The sequence below is a fragment of the Diabrotica undecimpunctata genome, chromosome 1 (genome assembly GCF_040954645.1).
Source record: "Diabrotica undecimpunctata isolate CICGRU chromosome 1, icDiaUnde3, whole genome shotgun sequence".
In the NCBI taxonomy this organism is placed as follows: Eukaryota; Metazoa; Arthropoda; class Insecta; order Coleoptera; family Chrysomelidae; genus Diabrotica; species Diabrotica undecimpunctata.
Genome location: NC_092803.1, coordinates 181,383,356 through 181,402,832, shown reverse-complemented (window position 1 = coordinate 181,402,832; position 19,477 = coordinate 181,383,356). Strand labels below are relative to the sequence as shown.

Genomic DNA, 19,477 nt, shown 5'->3' with positions numbered 1-19,477 from the left:
CGAAAATTGTTCCAACTTTAATAACTGATAACTCAATAATTAATCTGTAGAATTTGATTCTGTTTTTAACTTTGATTAGCTAGATACTCCTTCTATTCTTTTTTTTTGTTTTCATAGTATTCATTTCGATAGAAATATATTAATTCTGCGGTCATAATACACTTTTTTTGCTCGAAAAAAAAATTGTTATTTCATATAATTGGCTATACATATCAGGAGCTTGGAAGAGTAAGGGCGAACTTGCAAAGTGGACGTTTCAAAAACAGTCTCATCTTTCTCACAAACATTTAAAGAATGCTTGTGTATATTATAAAAGCATGTTTCTCCCTTCGTATTCCAAAAATTCTGTAAGAAATAATATACCAATCGATTGAAGTCAGAAATTGAATTACATAATCGTCTAAAAAAGCAAGGGTGAACCCGCAGGCTTTCGTTGCGTTTTCGTTCAAGATTCGCCCCTTCTCCTCTGTAACCGTATCAACGCGCCGGTGTTTCTGTAGTTGGTGAGAGATAATCTGAGATATATGCTTTGTTCTTGAGTTTTTGGGTACCATAATGTGCTTTTTTTAGTTTTAATTACTCGTATTTCAAGAAAAAACCGACGTTACTTAAAGTTGTTTTGTTTTTCTTTGATTTATTTTTGAAATGAACGCAGAGAAAATGGCAAGGCGGAAGCAAAAGAAAACGGAACATTGGCTTGTTAACGTGTGTAAAACCAAAAGAAAATGTGGTGAAGCGTACGTTTCAAGAAATACAAAGAAAACTGTATCTGTGCGCACAATTGGACAGGCTTTTATTAGCATCCATGGGATAAGCGAAAAAGGATTTCGCGTTGTTTTAGACAAGCAGACCACCACAGGAACTGTGCTGGGTGATAACAGAGGGAAGCTAAGTTCAGGAGATAAAATGGTTGGATATAGAAAGCAGTTGGTCAGAGATCACATTGATTCACTTGTTACCGCTTCCAGTCACTATAGCAGAGCCAAAAGTTCTTTTCGAAAATATATGCCACCAGGTTCGTCAATTACTGTTGTACATGGAGCTGATATGGAATGGGTAAGAAACACACATCCTGAAGAACAGCCTGTGATAGAGTCTTACTATCGGAATATCTTTGTCAACGAATTGAATATAGGTGTTCAGCCTCCTTCTGTTGATGGTTGTAATACCTGCTCTAAGTTTAAAGTTGAACTTGATGGGTGAAAGACTAGCAATCCGAATTCTTCCAAAATAACTAAATTGGATACTGAACCGAAGGTTTATTTAGCAAAGCAGAAAGGTGCTCAGAATATGATGAAAAGCTACGAAAGCAACCAGGATGAAAATACTGAAGTTGTATGTATTGATTTACAGCAAGCATTACCCACGCCTAAACTTACCTGCAACGTACAATACTACAAAAGAAAAATGTGGACTTACAACTTAAGAATCCACAACGTTAAAACAGGAGCAGCCATAATGTATGTATGGGATGAAACCATCACTAAATGCGGATCGTGCGAAATAGCCATTTTTCTTAGTCACTACTTAGAGAACTTTGTTAATAAGTATGTGAGAAAAGTTATAATTTTTAGTGATAACTGTGCCGGGCAAAATAAGAACATAAACGTTGTTTTGCCTAACCTTCGCCATATTCATGCAAATCGCTTTGATCTAATTAAGCACGTTTTTTTAATGTCAGGGCATTCGATGATGGGGTGTGATCGAGATTTTGGTTCAATTAAATTAAAGATCAAGGACTGTGAGGTATTTTCTAAAGAACACTGTATCCATTTCATTACACGCATTAAAAAAAAAAGAACAAATTCCAAGTTGTTAATGTGATGAGGGAAATGGTTAAGGATTTTAGTATTCTTTAAAAAACAGTAACTTAATCTCAAATGTTGAGAGCTATAGTATATTTTTATGTATGAGAGAGTAATAAAACAATAAAATATGTATGCAAATCCCTAAACTGTTGATACGGGTGACTCAATGAAAAACAGATATTTGTCAACAAGTTTACAGAAGTATATAGAAAAACAATTTTAAATTGACTATGACCACCAGGTATAAAGGTTGGAGCAGAATAGAATACAATAGTTGTGAGGATTACTAATCCCTAAATAAGGTTGCCAGTGTCGGAGTGATGGAGGTTAACAGGTACTAATGAATTTGCAAGAAATGTAAGATGTTTATTTTATTGGTTATATATAACCAATAAAAGTTTAATAAGTACCTACCTATTTGCAAAATAAATTTTAATTCTTTAGATAAAATAAAACGTTTTATTTTATCTGAAATGAGTGCATTCCACGAAGTAAGGGTTTCAACAATCAAACATTTAATTCTTTAATTCCAGGAATCTACGACAGTAATTGACTAGATAATTACCTTCTAAACTTATTCCACAGAAAATGTGATAGTGGGTTTTTCCATTTTGTATATGAGAAGGTCCAAGTGGCGTATTCAAAATTCTTAACAGTTCACTAAAAGTAGGTACTTCAGTTGCAAGGTGCAGTTTATTGTGTATACTAGTGTTATGGAAAATTTGGAAGTGCCGTGTAAACGCCGAAAAATTGGTCCTATAACAGTTAATGAAAAAACATTAATATTTAATTGTTTTAAATCATTTACAGACAAACGTTTATGTGCAAGTGTTGATGAGACCGTTGAGTTAGTTAGCAGTACACTTGGTGTTGGGAAATCTACGATTTACAGAGTTATTAAAGAAGAGAAATGTGGTAGTTTTCAAATGCCACGTAATGCTCCAGGGAAACCAAAATTTCAAATAGAATATCATTTTAACAAAGGACTTCGACGGAAAGTGCATGAATTCTTCTTTAGACAAGAATTTCCAACATTGGATAAAGTTCTTGTCTCAGTTCGAGATGATAAGGATTACCCAGAAATGAGTCGAAGTACGTTATGGAAACTTTTAAAGGAAATAGGCTTCCGCTGGAAAAAGAATCCCAGAAAGTCTATTTTATTAGAAAGAAGCGATATTGTCATATAGAGAAGACATTTTCTAAGAACCATAAAGGAAATGAGAAACCAAAAAAGAAAAATATTTTATCTTGATGAAACATGGATCAACGAGGGTCATACACCAAATAAATTTTGGCAGGATGAAACTGTTACAAGTCAAAGGCACGCTTTTGTAAATAACTTATCTACTGGTTTAAATCCACCATCAGGAAAGGGACGCAGGCTGATAATAGTACACATTGGCAGTTCAGACGGTTTTGTTGAAGGTGGTTTATTAACTTTTGAATCAACTCGTACCGGTGACTATCATGAAGACATGAACGCTGATGTCTTTCAAGAATGGTTCGAACAAATGATAGATCTTCTTCCTAAGAACTGTGTAATAGTAATGGATAATGCAAGTTATCACTCCAGACTTATAGAAGGACTGCCCACAACCAAGTGGTTAAAAAAAGACTTGCAGAATTGGCTGAGTTCAAAAAATATTACGTACCATCCCGGATCTATAAGAAAGGAACTTTATTCGTTGTGTGCCCTTCATAAAGAAAAATTTTAAAAATACGAAATTGATGAAATTGCCAAAAATCGTGGAATGACAGTACTTAGATCCCCACCATATCATTGTGAATTAAACCCGATTGAACTGGTATGGGCACAGATAAAGAGTGAAGTTTCAAGAAAAAATACCACTTTTAAAATTCATGATGTTAAACAGTTGTTTTTGGAGGCCGTAAATAATGTAAAACCTGAAAACTGGAAAAAGGCAGTAAATCACACTATTAAAGAAGAGGAAAAAATGTGGAAGCTGGACAATATTACTGATAAAATGATCGAGCCAGTTATTATAAATCTTGGTTCTGAAAGTTCATCTTCTGAATCTGATTTGGATTTGTAACAAGTAGCTGTAAGTTTTATGTTAATATTTTTATTCATCTATTTAACATACCTTAGACGGTTTTAAAAACTCTTTTTCTCTTTTGTAATTTTTAAAAATTAAAAAAAATGTGAATTTTTTAAAACCCTTTTTAATGTAGGCCAGTCAGTTCTAATATAGTGTGTGATAAAAGAGGTCACTTTTGTTTACATACACATAACACTTTATAACACTGAAATAATTCATTTATTTTTTACAATTATTCAAAGTAATTTTTCAATTAATCTTGAGCACGCCCATGGAGTGGTCGGAGGTACCAGTTAAAATTATGCTAATTACTCTCTCGTTCATAAAAATAAACTATAACTTCAAGAATGGCAAAATATTCGAATTTTCAAAAGATTTTAAGATAGGCTTTAAACTTCAAATCACATATAACATGGATATTCCTACAAATGTCATACTCCAAAAGGGACGAAAGAAACTTCAGGATGTAATAAATTTTAACTTAGATACTCTAGAACGTCCTCTCAAATACCAGGGTGCTCTCAAGCTTACAAAAGAAAAGAAAAAGGACTTACAAGATCTTCTTGATTATGTACCCATGCCTCACAAGCGTGCTTTACAAGAAGTTATTAGTGGAGGAATTGGTACAACTGAATTCGAAGAAACTGTAGACGATGAAAATCAAATTGAGTTTAATTGAAGCATTATTTGTGAATGTTTCAAATTACTTTACTGCTGTTAGCTTCTACATACTTTGTTACCAAAACTATGTTTATTTTTATGGAATAAAAAATATTAAACCCCTTTTCTTTTCATTTTATAAAAATCTTGCAAATCTTGCAAAATCCTCTCAAAAAGAAAACAGTATAGTTTTATGGGATTAAGCTACAATTGGTTGTAATGATATTTACACTTTTTTAAACAAAATTTTTCTTTCTTTAAAAAAAAATGTCACAAATAAATAGTTTCAGAACTTATCCTCTTTTAAGTTTTGTTAATGAAATAAAAACTTGTCCGCCCTTACTATTCTAACATGTTTTTAAACTTTATACTCAGTTTTCTAGAAACGTGTTTTTTCAGTTCGCCTTTACGCTTCCAAGCTCCTGATATGTTCAATAGTAAACTATTATTGGCAAAAGTTCTTCTGGAATTCATTACCTTAATGCATCCTAAAGTAAAGCTATAGCATTACATATTATTATGAAAATCTACGAGATATAGGAACGAGTATATTTTCAACTTGGGGTTTGTCACACCCCACTTGTCAAACTGCGTTACAAGATTTCCCCTATCGGATACCGGGCTAAGGTATACTTTTCAAAAATTAAACAATTTTATATGTAATAGCTTAATTATGCAGATAATTAAGTCACGTACTGAAATGAAGTATATCCCAACTTGGATATCGATTCTTTGTTATTGATTTATATACAAAAAACCAATATCCTTATGCATTTCTTTGAAAGCATAAGAATGTGTCCTTAACCTAAATCTTTGTACGATTCGTTGACCTCACAAGACACAAGAATGATATACTCGGTCTGTTTTTCACTGCGGGCAATATTAGTATTCTCCTACACATCGTTTAGATTAAAATTTGGAAATCTTTATTTATGGTTTGTTTATTTACTAAAAAACAAATTCATTCATTAAAAAATTACAATATTTTCATATTCAGTATACAAAATTTATATTGTAATAAATCTGCATATTTCTCTACATTTTTAGGTTTTTGACCTGGATTTTATAAAGTTAATATTATTGCCCATAAACAAAAGTTAATTTAAGATCTTTCAGAAAAGAACATTTGGAGCTAGTCTTTCTTCATAAATATTTAAGGTATTATTACCGTCTGGAATGCTAAATGATGGCCCATTTTCAACAATTTTTTTGTATTTTATTTATTATACAGGGTGTTCCAAAAAAAGGTAACCCCGTCTCTAGGGTAGGTAAAAAACTGAAAAATAATTGGGGTTTGCTTAGTAAAAAATTTTTGTAACGCCATCCGTTTTCAAGATACAGGGTGTACGTATTTTTTATGATTTTGCCGAAACTACGGGCAACAAATTTTATACGAATATGTTTTGGAAGCTGATACATCCCATGAATTTGTTTTTATATCTGATTCTCATAGAGGGCACTAGTTACACTGATCGTATTAAGTATTAGTCAATATAACTTTTTTAAGAGTATAATAATCAAAATTTCAAGTAAACTTAAACATCATTCAATTTTACACGAAAAAGGTACTCTTGGTAAAACTCGATACTGTGTACCGTTTTCGGAATATTTGATTTGAAAATTATGAAGTAGTAATTGATGCTGGTAGTAATGATAAAGTTCTAATGGGTATACCTCTATTTTCTCTAAGTGTGCCATGGAAATTTGACATTTATTGATTGTTATGACGATAAATCAACAATAATTAGAGTTTTGAAACCTTGTTATTTGTAAAATCAAATCAAAATGTACTCAAATGTTGAATACACTGACATGTTATTAACCTTAGGCGAATGTTTAGGATGTTCCAGTGCAGCTGTGACACGTTATGCAGAAAAGTTTCCTAGAAGAAACTTACCAAGTAAAAAAACATTTAGAGCCGTTGAACGACGTTGTCGAGAAACTGCGAATGTGAGACCAAATTAAAATAAATTCTGGTAGACCAAGAACAGCAAGAACAATTAATAAAGAAAATAATATTTTAAATTTACTTGATCAAGATCCAACAGTTAGCGTAGGGAATATAGCAAGACAAACAAATACTTCTTCTTCAAGTACTTGGCGGATACTGAAAAAACAGCAATTACATCCTTATTATTACAGACAAGTCCGAGAGCTCTTTCCGGATGATCTACCGGTTAGAGTGGATTTTTGTAAAACATTGCAACAAAGGACAGCCCACAATCCAAATTTTTTAAAATGCATTCTTTTTACGGACGAGGCCACCTTTACGCGACAAGGTATATTTAACTCCCATAATGTACACTACTGGTGTGATGAGAATCCACGAGTCAAAAGGGCACATTACCAACACTCATTTAAAGTTAATGTTTGGGCAGCAACTTTAGGTAACAAATTAATAGGTTATCATATTCTACCTGGAAATTTAAATGGTGATATGTATCTTGATTTTTTAAACAATTCCTTATTCGAGATATTAGAAGATTTAACGCTAAACGAGCGAAGATCTTTATTTTTTATGCACGATGGAGCTCCACCACACTTTGATAGAAGGTGTCGTAATTGGGTGAGTAATCATTTTCCGAATCGATGGATTGGTAGAGGTGCAGAAGCTCCGATTCATTGGCATTGGCCTCCTCGGTCATGCGATTTTAACCCTTTGGACTACGCAGTTTGGTCGTATATTAAGGAAAAAGTCTATGCTACAGAGGTAAATTCACGCCAAGAATTGGGAGAAAGAATTCAACGTCAATTTAATGACATCATAGCTGATGCCCTCCGTTTAGAAGGTTAATGGAATCTTTAGAAAAAAGAATAGACTTGTGTATTCGCGAAAACGGAGGGCACTTTGAAAACTTACTGTAATTGAATTTTATTTTATGTTCTTAGTCATTAATTTAATTTTATTCTTTTAAGTTTTGTTTAATTACTAACTATTTTATACCAGCATCAATTATTACTTCATAATTTTTAAATCAAAATATTCCGAAAACGGTACACAGTATCGAGTTTTACCAACAGTACCTTTTTCGTGTAAAATTGAATGATGTTTAAGTTTACTTGAAATTTTTATTAATAATTATACTCTTAAAAAAGTTATATTGACTAATACTTAGTACGATCCGTGTAACTAGCGCCCTCTATGAGAATCAGATATAAAAGAAATTCATGGGATGTATCAGCTTCCAAAACATATTCGTATAAAATTTCATTACAATGTTGCCAGTAGTTTCGGCAAAATCGTAAAAAATGCGTAAAAAATTGTTTACTAAGCAAACCTCAAATTATTTTTCAGTTTTTTACCTACCCTAGAGACGGGGTTACCTTTTTTTGAAACACCCTGTATATTGCAATTAAACTTCTTTAATATCATTATACAACTTCTGTTTTTTTATTGTTCTGTAGCATTTTTATTTTCTTTCTTATGTATTGAAATCACCTTGTATGTATTAAAACACCAAAGAATATTTTCAATGTATTTCTGTTTCCTATCGTATATGTTAAAACACCGAAAAAATATTTTCAATCCTTTTGCATCGCTGGAATTGATAATAAACACATTTTAAAGTTTTTTTATATATCACAGATGCGTATTTCTTCAGTATTCTTTTGATCGAGATGCCGCTTTAAGATATTTTGCACGTCAAATATACCGAGTTAGGCGAATGATTTTTAAAGATTATCACTCTGCAATAGATCACCTAAGTGGTCGTTTCATTGTTTCATAATGGCTTGTCGTTTTCATTTTTTTGTCATGGAAATATAGTATAAAGTGACGGTAGCGGTTTGAAATCTTGACGGAAAAACAGGTTATATGTAATTTTCAAAAACAACCGGCAAATTTGTTAGAAGAAAAGTGAATTATACTCGAATATAATGTGTCAATTTTCGTAAGAGTAATCACTGTTTTGTTTCGTGCCGTCTCTCACCTAAGGGATTTGTAAAACGGCGTTCCAAACAACTTTATGAATATCCACATGGTTCCAGGCCAAGGCTTGAGTGTTCTTAAAGCCAAGTTTTAAAGATTGCATCCCAAAGCCCTGCTTCCATCCTCATTTTGTTTGTCCCAGGTCAATTCATACTATTTTAGCAGTTTGTGAGATGCATTTATTTGTGTTGCAGTGAATTTTGACTCCAGTTCCAACCCCAAAACTTTTAAAGGAAGAAATAACATTTTAGTGAAATTCAGGTAATTTTTTTTGGTGGACTTTTAAAGTAAGAATAGACATTTTCCATCAATAATTGCTTTTATGACCAGTTAAGAAATTGTAATAAGTAGAATTCTAAATGTTAGGGAGTCGCTAGCTGCCATATTAATTATTCTTAAGTACTAATACTAAGTTTTAAAATTTAGTATTGACATATGACAGTTAGCACTATTTTCTTGACAATTGGTACATAAATAATCATAAATTGAGATTTTGTTTTGTTTTTAAAAAAAAGGTTAACCTCTATGCATAGTTCCTTTTTTAAAAAGATATTTTTCATTTGTAATAATTTATTTCTGCTACAAAATGTCGCCAATAATAAATTAAGTTCTTATAGTATCTCCAACTTCTGTAGTTTGTAAACCGATAGCAACATTGTAAGTTTATTTTTGTGATTTTGTGTTTTATTATTATTTATATTTGTAACTTTTTGTGTTGAGATAACAATAAATATGTAATTTTTTTTCTTAAACCAAGTTATTATTTTCTTTTAAAAATATTCTAACCTTTTTTATATTTTTTAGGAAAGAAAAGCCTTTCTTTCATCCAGCAGGAAGATTCTTGTAATCGGCGTCCATTTTTTAAATAGCTTAAGAACCTTCTTGTGTTGTGTTTGTCCAGGAGATCCATGTAAATACCCCTTTTTGATTCATTTTTGTAGTTACCCCATTCCAGTCACCTTGTTTCATTCACTCATCTACGACCCAGCTCTCCAAAAAAACCCTGAGTAGCCGTTCGCAAACATTTTGGCTTGTTTTGCTTACCCTATCTCCACCCCAGTGATTTCTGCTTCCAATTTTCAACCCCCTATAATGATCTTAACCTGGTAGGCAAAATAATCGTCACAGTTCATGCATTTTAAAGATGGTGCCAAAAAATTTTCGTCTAAAATGTACTGCTCCAAGGCGGATAGTTAATCTCTCGAATGGAAAATCTGAGACATAAAATTCGAGAAGGGTTTTGAAAAAGAAGTGATAGTTTACCAAAAAAATTAACAAAAAAATGGCGGACATTTGAAAAAATGATTGACCTTTTTTCAGTCATAAAAATTTTAGTATTTTTTTTATGAAATTGTGGTAAACTATTATGGAGAAAACCAAGTCAAACAAAATGCATCAAGGTTTATTAAATCCGGATATTAAAAATTTTGAGAAAAAATAGGTTTTTAAAACTGACAGACAGTTTGTCAGACAGACAGGAAAGTAATAGCAAATAAACTGAATGAAATTATAACACTAGCAGGAGAACAACAAGGTTTTAGGTCGGAAAGATCATGCACTGACGCTATATTTATAATGATACAAGTGCAAGAAAAATCATTAGAATACAACAAACCGGCATATCTATGTATCGTGGACCTTACATGGAAGGCATTTGGCCGGGTTAAATTATAAGACGTTATCCACTTACTGTACGCAAGAGAGATACCTCTAGGAATCATCAAAACGATAGAAAATATCTACCAAAACAACACAATAAAAGTAAAAGTAGAAGAAGAACTAACCGACCCTATTGAAGCTGGCAATGTGATGAGACAGGGAGATTCCCTGAGTCGTCGAAATCAAGTGAATAGAGCAAACAGAGCCTCAGGATGCCTGAATAAAACAATATGGAGATATAAAAATACCAGGAAAGTAACGAAAGGCAGAATTTACAAAACAGTCATCAGACCAATAATGACATATGCGACCGAAACAAGACCTGGCATAGAGAGGACAAAAAGGATGTTAGAAATAGCAGAGATGAAAACACTTAGAAAAATTGATGGTAAGACACTATGGGACAGAGCTAGAAGTACAGATATACGACGTAGATCTTCTTCTCATTGCGCCGTCTCCTTTCGAAGGTTGGCGATCCAAATGGCAATTGTAGTTTTGGAAACTGCTGCGCGAAAGATCTCTGCGGATGAGCGGTCGAACCATCTCCTCAGGTCTTTCAGCCACGAATTCTGGCGTCTTCCTACTGATCTTTTGCCCTGTACTTTTCCTTCCAATATAACTTGAAGTAATTCATATCTTTCGCCTCTCAACACATGACCCAAGTATTGCATTTTCCTCTCTTTGATTATTCTTAGTAATTCTTTTTGTTTACACATGCGATGAAGTACCCCAACATTGGTAACTTTTTGTACCCATGGAATCCTCAACATTCGTCTGTATATATACATCTCAAAGGCATCTATTCTTTTTTCTATTTCAGAGTCCATTGTCCAACTTTCACAGCCATACAGTAAGACAGAAAAAACGTAACATCTGATCATTCGGATTCTAAGCTGTAGACTAAGGTCTGATCTTGTAAAAAATGTTTTCATGCTCATGAATGTTTTCCTTGCTTGTTCGATTCTTGATAGGATTTCTTTTTTTGGATTACACTGACTATTGATATTTGTTCCCAAATATTTTCCCAAATATCTACGACGTAGATACAAGGTAGAGAACATCAAAAACTGGGTAAGAAATAGAAGAGTAGAATGGAAGGATCATGTAAGCCGAATGACAACAAATAGAGTAGTAAAGAAGGCAAGAGACGGTTCCCCAATAGGAAGACGATCAGTAGGAAGATCACGAAAACGATGGAACAAGAACTTAGTGGAGGCACATTGAAAAACAGATAGAGCCGTTTCTATATAAAAAGAAGAAGGAGAAGAAGAAGAAGAAAAAGATATTGTGTTCCAAGTACAGTATATTATAGTATATTAGAATTAAAATACTGCATGCTTTGCTATTCTATTACCACAAGGTATTTTCCAGGATCCTTTACTTTTTCTGCTACCCATAAAATGTTTTACGTTATCGCAGACTTTATGCTACATCCCATTTTTGGCTTTAATTACCTATTTTTTTACTTCTTTGTTTAAACTGTTGTACTGTTGCCGATAGTAAAGATCATTTGTTGCTAGCCATTTATTATACGACATTATTATATTATTATATATCTAAATATATTATTTATTTAGGTTTATTATACAAATCTAAACTACAGCCTATGTATCAGAGGATACAAAGTACCACAGTTCAAATATGCCTCCTTTTCCCGCAAAGTACACATTTTTTTTTTAGATTTACATACTTCAATATTACGTGACCCATTTACTAGGTATTATTATACTAGGTTATTCCACTTTCAAATTTCAATTAACTAAAACCAGTCAATTTAAAAATAATATTTTTCCTTATGCCCCAGTTAACCTGTTCGTCGAGGTCGTACCGGAAAAACTGAATCAATTAGTCGCAAGGACTGCTAGTGCAAGTAATGGTGATAATGACACCTAATACTTTACGTAACGAAACTCTCTATACTATCTCTCTCTATGTCTGCATTAAGGCCTGGAGAGAGTTATTACGACTACATGACTTGTACGTATCTGAACGGGTTAAAAATTGAACCTTCATATGCGGGTTCAATCTTATTAATGTTGGAAATTGGCTCTTTATTAATAATGTATGTAATTATTCCGCCATATAATTATGTTTAATGATAGTATTAAAGGTATTTGCAAGTTGGAAGCTTTCTTTTTAATTTTTTTTTTATTAATTTGATTGAATGATTTATTATTTGGTTATTGACCAATAAACTACAGCCCTTTTGGTATTTTATCTTAATTGAAGAGAGTACGTTACAAATATTACATATATTATAAATAATCTGCAAGGATGAATAAAGTTTTATTATTATTTTTTATTATTATTAGAAAAACTTGAATTTAAACTAGGTTAAGAAGATTTAAATCATCGATGAAAAAACAAAAACATATACAAATGAGTGTATATTGGTGGAGAAAAAAATCTTTAAAGCTAACAAGTAAGCTGAAACAAAACCAGCTGTCTTCATAAATAAGATCACCGGATTAGTTGAGCTGACATTGTTTGTGGAGGAACTATTCGAGGCTATTACTGGTCTTTACTGGACATTCCAAATCACCAGTCGCTTCAAGCGTTGTTTCTGAGAGGACAGTGAAAAGTGCTAATAAACATTTTTATTTGAAATATTATTTTGTGCGGCATTCAGATTCTTGATAAATCGATTTCGCTCCCCCCCCCCCCCTTCGAGGTAGCGTTTTAGGAGGAAGCCAGGGGGAACTTTTTTGTGTCTTTTTGGGGTCCCAAACTTGGTATTCTTAGCAAAATTCAGCATGTTTGTATAATTTTTAGAGTTTCAGTGGCTTTTTCGTCCCTGAGGACTGCAGTAACAGTACTTTCTTAATGTTATCAATAATTTAGTGGTCTATTCACATTCATAGTCACATTAACGGCCCCGGGGTTCCATATCGATACGTTTAAAACTACCAAAAATACCATTAAGTTGTGACTGTATCTGAAAGTTTATATTAAGCTGTAAACGCTTTATACTCAGTATGTACCAGTGCAGTCAAAGTAGGCAATACGGCGCAACGTCTGAAGATTTTCGAATTAGTAAAGGCTTACGACAGGTATGAGGTCTTTTTTTAACCAGCCAGTGGCAACTATTTTATTAAATAAAATAAAACCTGAAAGAAGCACTTAAAATATGGTGACGGAAATGTGGCTAAAAGGAATAATAGTGGACCATGACACAATATACTTTTTTTGCTCGCGAACGATCAAGTAGATAGCTCCTGACAGTCACGACTTAAGCTATATGGTAAGGAAACTGTTTATATGAGGAATACGAGAAATGGGAATTGAAAATAAATGTACATAAAATCAAATATATGATAATTGGCGATGAAAACAAGCAGCTTATTGCTACAGAAAAAATTAATACTACTAGAAGAATTATGAATGGAAATGTTAATATAACAGAAACAACAGACAAGTTACATTAAGGGAGGCCTATGTTTAACTTTGGACGCAAAAGGCTGGATGATGATAATAATGATAATGATGAACAGACCAGTAAAGACTGATGTCATACGGTCATTTAGAACAAACTAATGGCACTAGATGGCCAAAAAAAGATACGACAAGAAAGAAACGAGGTCGGTTATCTAGAAGCTGAAAAACAGATGTCAAATAAGCAATGGAGAAGAGCAAAGGAGCTAGACCAAAAATTATGGAAGTTGAGAAACGAGAAATGGTTTAGGCCCTAAAACATTTGTACAGGCGAGAACTAGCTTTTCCACTTATATCTATATTCCTAATTATTAGTAGAAGAATCCTCTTCACTTTTTCACAGATTTATTCTTTCCCTCCAATTTATCACCATTTTCTTGATTTGAGAAAGTGTCAAAGGAGTCGAAGAAAGCTAGGCAAAAATTAAGTCTAATATCTTAGCCTCGGCCAAGGAAGTTCTTGGTGAAAGAAATATAAATAAAAATAAATCATTCCTAAGGCGAAGAACTTCATGGTTTTGTACAGAAGTAAAGGAAAATGTAAAAAAAAAGAACCAAGCTTACCTGAAATACATGTCAACCAAAACACAAGAGGCATACTATAACAACAAGACAATAAGAAACGAAACACATAAGAAAAATAAAAAATGATCACTGGAAACGCTTTTCGAAAGAAAAGGAATATGATTTTTATAGTCTACAAAAGAAAATGGGACGCTTTATAAGAGGTCAAAGATCGGAGGTAAAGGAAACACTAAATAGAACCCAAAGACATAGAAAGGATATATGGATTGCCTACCTAAAAAAGCTCCATGCAGAGAAAGAACAAAAGACGCTAGAGCCGGAAACATCAGAAGTTACCACAAATAAAGAACTTAGTATAAATATATAGGAAGTTTGTAAAGTACTTGAAAAGCTGAAGAACAGAAAAACAACATGTAATGACGGGACACCAAATCAGGATCTAGAACTGCAAAGCACGATAGTAACCAATGTCTTCCATCTACAGCGGATCATGTAACAACTAAGAATCAAAATATGCATTAACTGTCTTCAGGTGTCATTACGCATACCTCTACATCGATTAACGAAGAAAAATCAAATTTCAAACAACTTAAGTAATGAAACACTTCCATCCACATCTTCTCAACTAACTCCTCCTAAGACATAATCTAAATCACACTGGTCACCAGCTGAAATTATTCCTATTCCAAAAGCAGATTTTGGAAAACAAAAAACTAAAACCAGAAGAAGAACCGGTACAATATATGTAATAACTTTGTTCTTATATTTAAATGAACTGAAATTATCCTCAAAAATGCATATCAAAAAAACTTTGAAAGTAAAGAATAAAGAACGAAAAAAGTAAGAAGGAAGTAAGGAAAGAGAGAAAATTCTGTCATCTTCTAGTGAGTCGACTTATCCAGTCCAGTCTAAGATTTCAGGTATTAAGATGAGAACTCCGAGATGGAAAATTTTACATTGGATACAAAAAAGAATAATAAAGTAAAAAAGGAATTTGCTGTTGTTTACAAAGAGGAGATTTTGTGAGTGTTAATACACCTAACTCACTTGGAAAATGGAAAAATTCGTTTTGTGTAGAAAATAAGAAATATTGTTCGTTTCACCAACAATAGTTATTATTAATATTAAAAGTGAACTTTTAGTTTTTTTTTAATAGTCGACATATGAGTTTTAGTTGATCTTTTTATATACATATTTGAGATGTAAAAAAACTTAGCATATGAGGTAAAGTGAAACAATTGTTTAATTTGAAAAAAGCTTTTTTTTACTTATTTATATTTAATTATTATAAATCTGATCTTGATCATTTTAAGTGACAAGACGTCCACAACATCATTATAATTAAGAGTAGTCTAAGTTTGGCTACATTACGTCATTTAACGTTTTTATAAATTTCCAAATGTTAAGTGTATCGATTTGCCCCGACTATCCCTAGTCATTTTAAAGGTTAATTTAAATTTTTTTAAAAAGTTTGTATAAGTTTTCCATAAAAGACTTACCAATGAATAATAGTATGCTTTCGCGATTTATTAATATAATTATATATTTATTAATTTTTGCGATAATAATAAAAAACGAAATTACTATTTAAATGGGAATAAGCCACAATTAAAGGTTAAAGTACGTTTATTGACGTTTCAATTTCCACTTCGGAAATCGTTTTCAAAATAGAAACATTAGTAAATTAAACTGTTTAATTTACTAATTAAATTGATTAATTTAAACAAAAATAATAATATTATGTTTTAAAAATAAAAAATATAAAAATGTTTAATGTATGTCTGAATTGTTAATATAAATGAGTCAGATAAAATTAAATTATTAGAAGAATTTTTCACCAAGTAACAAAAAATCTTGTTGGTATTGTTTGTATTTTGATAACGATTTCCGAAGTGGAAAGAGTGCCACAAGAAAATAGCTTCAGAACAATAATAAAAAACGAATCTCTTTGTTATAAAGCTTCACTTTATATCCAAACAGTTTTCCTGATATAATCTAAATGTATGGAGTTATTCGCAAAAAACCGTTTAAAACGTGTAATTTGTAAACTTTTAATAATGAATAACTAAAATTAAGTCAAAAATATTGACTTTTCAAAAAAACTCAAGAGAAAATTTGTATCTTAAAATTCACTATTCTAGCGACTAACACGTTTTTTGGGTTCGGTGGTGACCACCCCCAGAGGAAAAACACATTTTACGATGGCTTAGATTTTGACAAAATTTCAAGCAAATCGATGCATATAAAAAATTCAGAGTTTTTCTACTATTTTTACGGTCATATTCTGGATTAATTTATTGTAGAGTTTTTGTTATTAAAAATATTTTAATAAAATATTAATCAATTTACTACTTACGTCTATACACTAATTAACTAAAAGTTTTTAAATCCAACAATAAAGCTGCACCGTCCGACGCGCGTATCACTGACCAGTGCAATTATTAGTCTTCAGCAACCAGTAGCAAACAGCATTTAAATCTTTATAGACAACTTAAATCCGCAAACACAAAACAATCCGCTAGTGAAAGCTCATCATCACCAACACCAAACGATCGCGAAGCGATGTGGGAAAATAGCAGAAGAGAAGAAATGGCGCCTGACAGTGTTATACCGACTTCAGGCTATCAAATAAACTGTGAAGAGTTAAGAAGATGTTTTATAGCGGTGACCCATATAGGGGTACCATCAGAGTTGGGCGCTGAGGTACTACCTGCGAGCGATTAAGAAAATACGTTCGTGGGGTAGAGATTTAAATTCACTTTCAGTCTGGTATTTGATTATCTAGACAGCCGCGGAATGCGTAGTCGCTTTTTAAATGTACTTTTAATAATGTAAATGTATTATGATTAAATGTACTTTTGTAGCGTACTCCAAAGAGAACAGTTTAACATTTGCTCGTTAACAGAAATCGACATTATTTTTTTTATCTCTTGCTGCTATTTTTTAAATCCTTGATTCTCTTGTTTGAGTTCGTTTGCAAAAATAGTCGTTTTGGTAGGTTAGAATATCAAACAAGGAAGTGATAAAACGAAACCGAAAGCAAAGAATATTGGTATTTACCTTAGATACGTCCAAACTTTAATGTATTTGACTATGATGGACGAAGATAATATTTTTTTATATTCTACAAAATACACTACGCGGCATAAGTTAGGGATATTGCCAATATAATGGTAATGGTACTTCATTCTGCATCAATTATTTTTGTAAGTAAACAATTAAAAATTATTATAGTTTTTAAAAAACATCAAAATTTGAGACCTTACAAAGACAATTGAAAAGAAACCAAGACCGAGAAAGACCAAAAAAAAACTTTCTAAATATTGACGTAGCACCTGTACTTCCCCTAAACCGCCCCTCGTAGGGGGGTGGGAAATGGAATACATCGATTTGCCAAGAATCTGTACGTCGGAGAAAAAAATGTTTAACACAAGAAATGTAGCTTAGATATCGCTGAACAAAAATGTATATTAGCACTTTTTCTGTATATTTAACCGTTTTCTCAGAAAAAACGACTGAAGCGACCGGTGATTTTAAATGTGTTACGCGTGCGAAATCAATTTTTTAACTAATATTTGTATTAACTCCACAGTGAAAATTCAATAGCTTTTGACCAGAGTATCCTTTCGACAAAAATTAAAATGGGTTTTAAAAGTGAAGAGTGCAGCTTTCGTATACAATTTTTGCATTTTGCCGTAAACAGCAAAAATCGTTAAAAATAGAAAACTTTGAGGGACCGTGTTTTGCTTGAAATTAGCCCTAGACTCTTCTACAGTAGACTATTTTAAAGCTAAATGCCTCATTAGCATTACTCCTGTCCAGACACGACGCAGTTGTATTCCACAAGCTGCTTTACCTAACCACAGTACTACTAGCGACCGTGGAAATGAAGATAAAAACAAATTTCGACATCAACAAGGTCCACCAGATGTAGTATCTTTTATGTATAAATTTCGAGTACCAGGAAAAGACGTAAGTATTTGTGCCAAAGCTCTTCGTAATATTTTTGATGTTACTGAAATGCAGATCCGTCGAATTAGAAATAGCTTAGCAATGAGTGGATGTTCTCCAAAAGATGCCCAGGGCAAGCATACAAATAGGCCTAAGAAGATACACCCTACTGATATAGAAAACATAATAGCTTAAATTTTTTTATTCGAAGTCAGCCAAACTTATTAAACACGGAGACTGGATAAAAAGAAAATTTATCTACCATAAGAGTTAAATGTAAAAAATATGTACAGAGCCTTTAAAGGACTTCGCCCACAGTCCAAGGTTTCTTACTTTGTTTAGTATAGCATTTTTCAAACTCGATTTAGCATATCTTTTTCTTACCCCAAATGTGACACTTGTACATTATGTGATCAAACTGAAAGCCAACTCAAATTACCGAATATCAATGAATTAACAAAATAGGAACTGCTTCAAGTGAGAAACCTTCATCACGCTAAAGCAAAGGCATTTTATGATATAAAACAAAAAAATGAACGTAAATGTCAGCATAATAATAATGTATCTGCAATAGCCTTTGACTTTATGCAAAATCTTCCTCTACCCAATTTGACTACAAATAAAGTTTTCTACAGTACACAACTTTGGTACTATGTATATGGTGTACACGACATCGGAAGCAATGATGTCCATATGTATACCTATCACAAAGGAATGACTAAACGTGGTCAAAATAAAGTAACTTCCATAATATTTCATTATCTAAAAGATCATATACTCGGTAAAATGGATGAAATATGGTTTTCTCTGATGGTTGCCCGAGCCAGAACAAAAACTACATCTTTATCCGCTTTTCATATATCCTGGTACATGTACTGAAATTAACATCAGAGATAACACACTTATACCCAATACAAGGACATTCATACCTACCTTGCGATAGTGATTTTAGTCTCATTTCTCGTGCAAAAAAATTAGTTGTTGATGTTCCAGAAGAATGGAATGATCTTATTCGGCAGTCAAGGTCTAAACCTCCATTTAAAGTGGTTAATGCTGGGAAAGAAACTGACTGGTTTCTTATTGACGAAAGTTTTAAGGATTTATTAGGACGAAACTAGCAAGAATGTACCGAATATCTGAAAAGTATCCTGGATAAGTTTTAATACGTCAAAATTATCTGGTCCACGGTCCACGGACGTTTTACACCATTACTGGAAAAACAACACCAGAACAAATAACTCCATGCCAAATAAATCGAAAAATAAAATAAGTCATTCAAAGTTTCGCGATCTAATGGAGTTAAATAAATATCTCAAGAATACTCTTAATAAAGATTTTTTTATCTTAATCTAGAACCAGAATCCGGGGAAACAAAGGACCATACTCCAGTCGTAGAATTATTTAGCAATGATAATAGCAGTGGTGGGACATCATAGAATTTTTTGTTATTTCTAC

At 32.4% G+C, this 19,477-nt stretch overlaps 1 protein-coding gene across 1 annotated transcript in view; it reads right to left on the bottom strand.

The window, feature by feature from the left end:
• LOC140432655 (uncharacterized) overlaps positions 1-16,703 on the bottom strand; it is a 101,250-nt gene extending 84,547 nt beyond the window's left edge. The window contains exon 1 of the mRNA XM_072520690.1: positions 16,428-16,703. The gene's annotated coding sequence lies outside the window, so the exon portion shown is untranslated. The remainder of the gene's footprint in view (positions 1-16,427) is intronic.
• Positions 16,704-19,477: the final 2,774 nt, after the last annotated feature.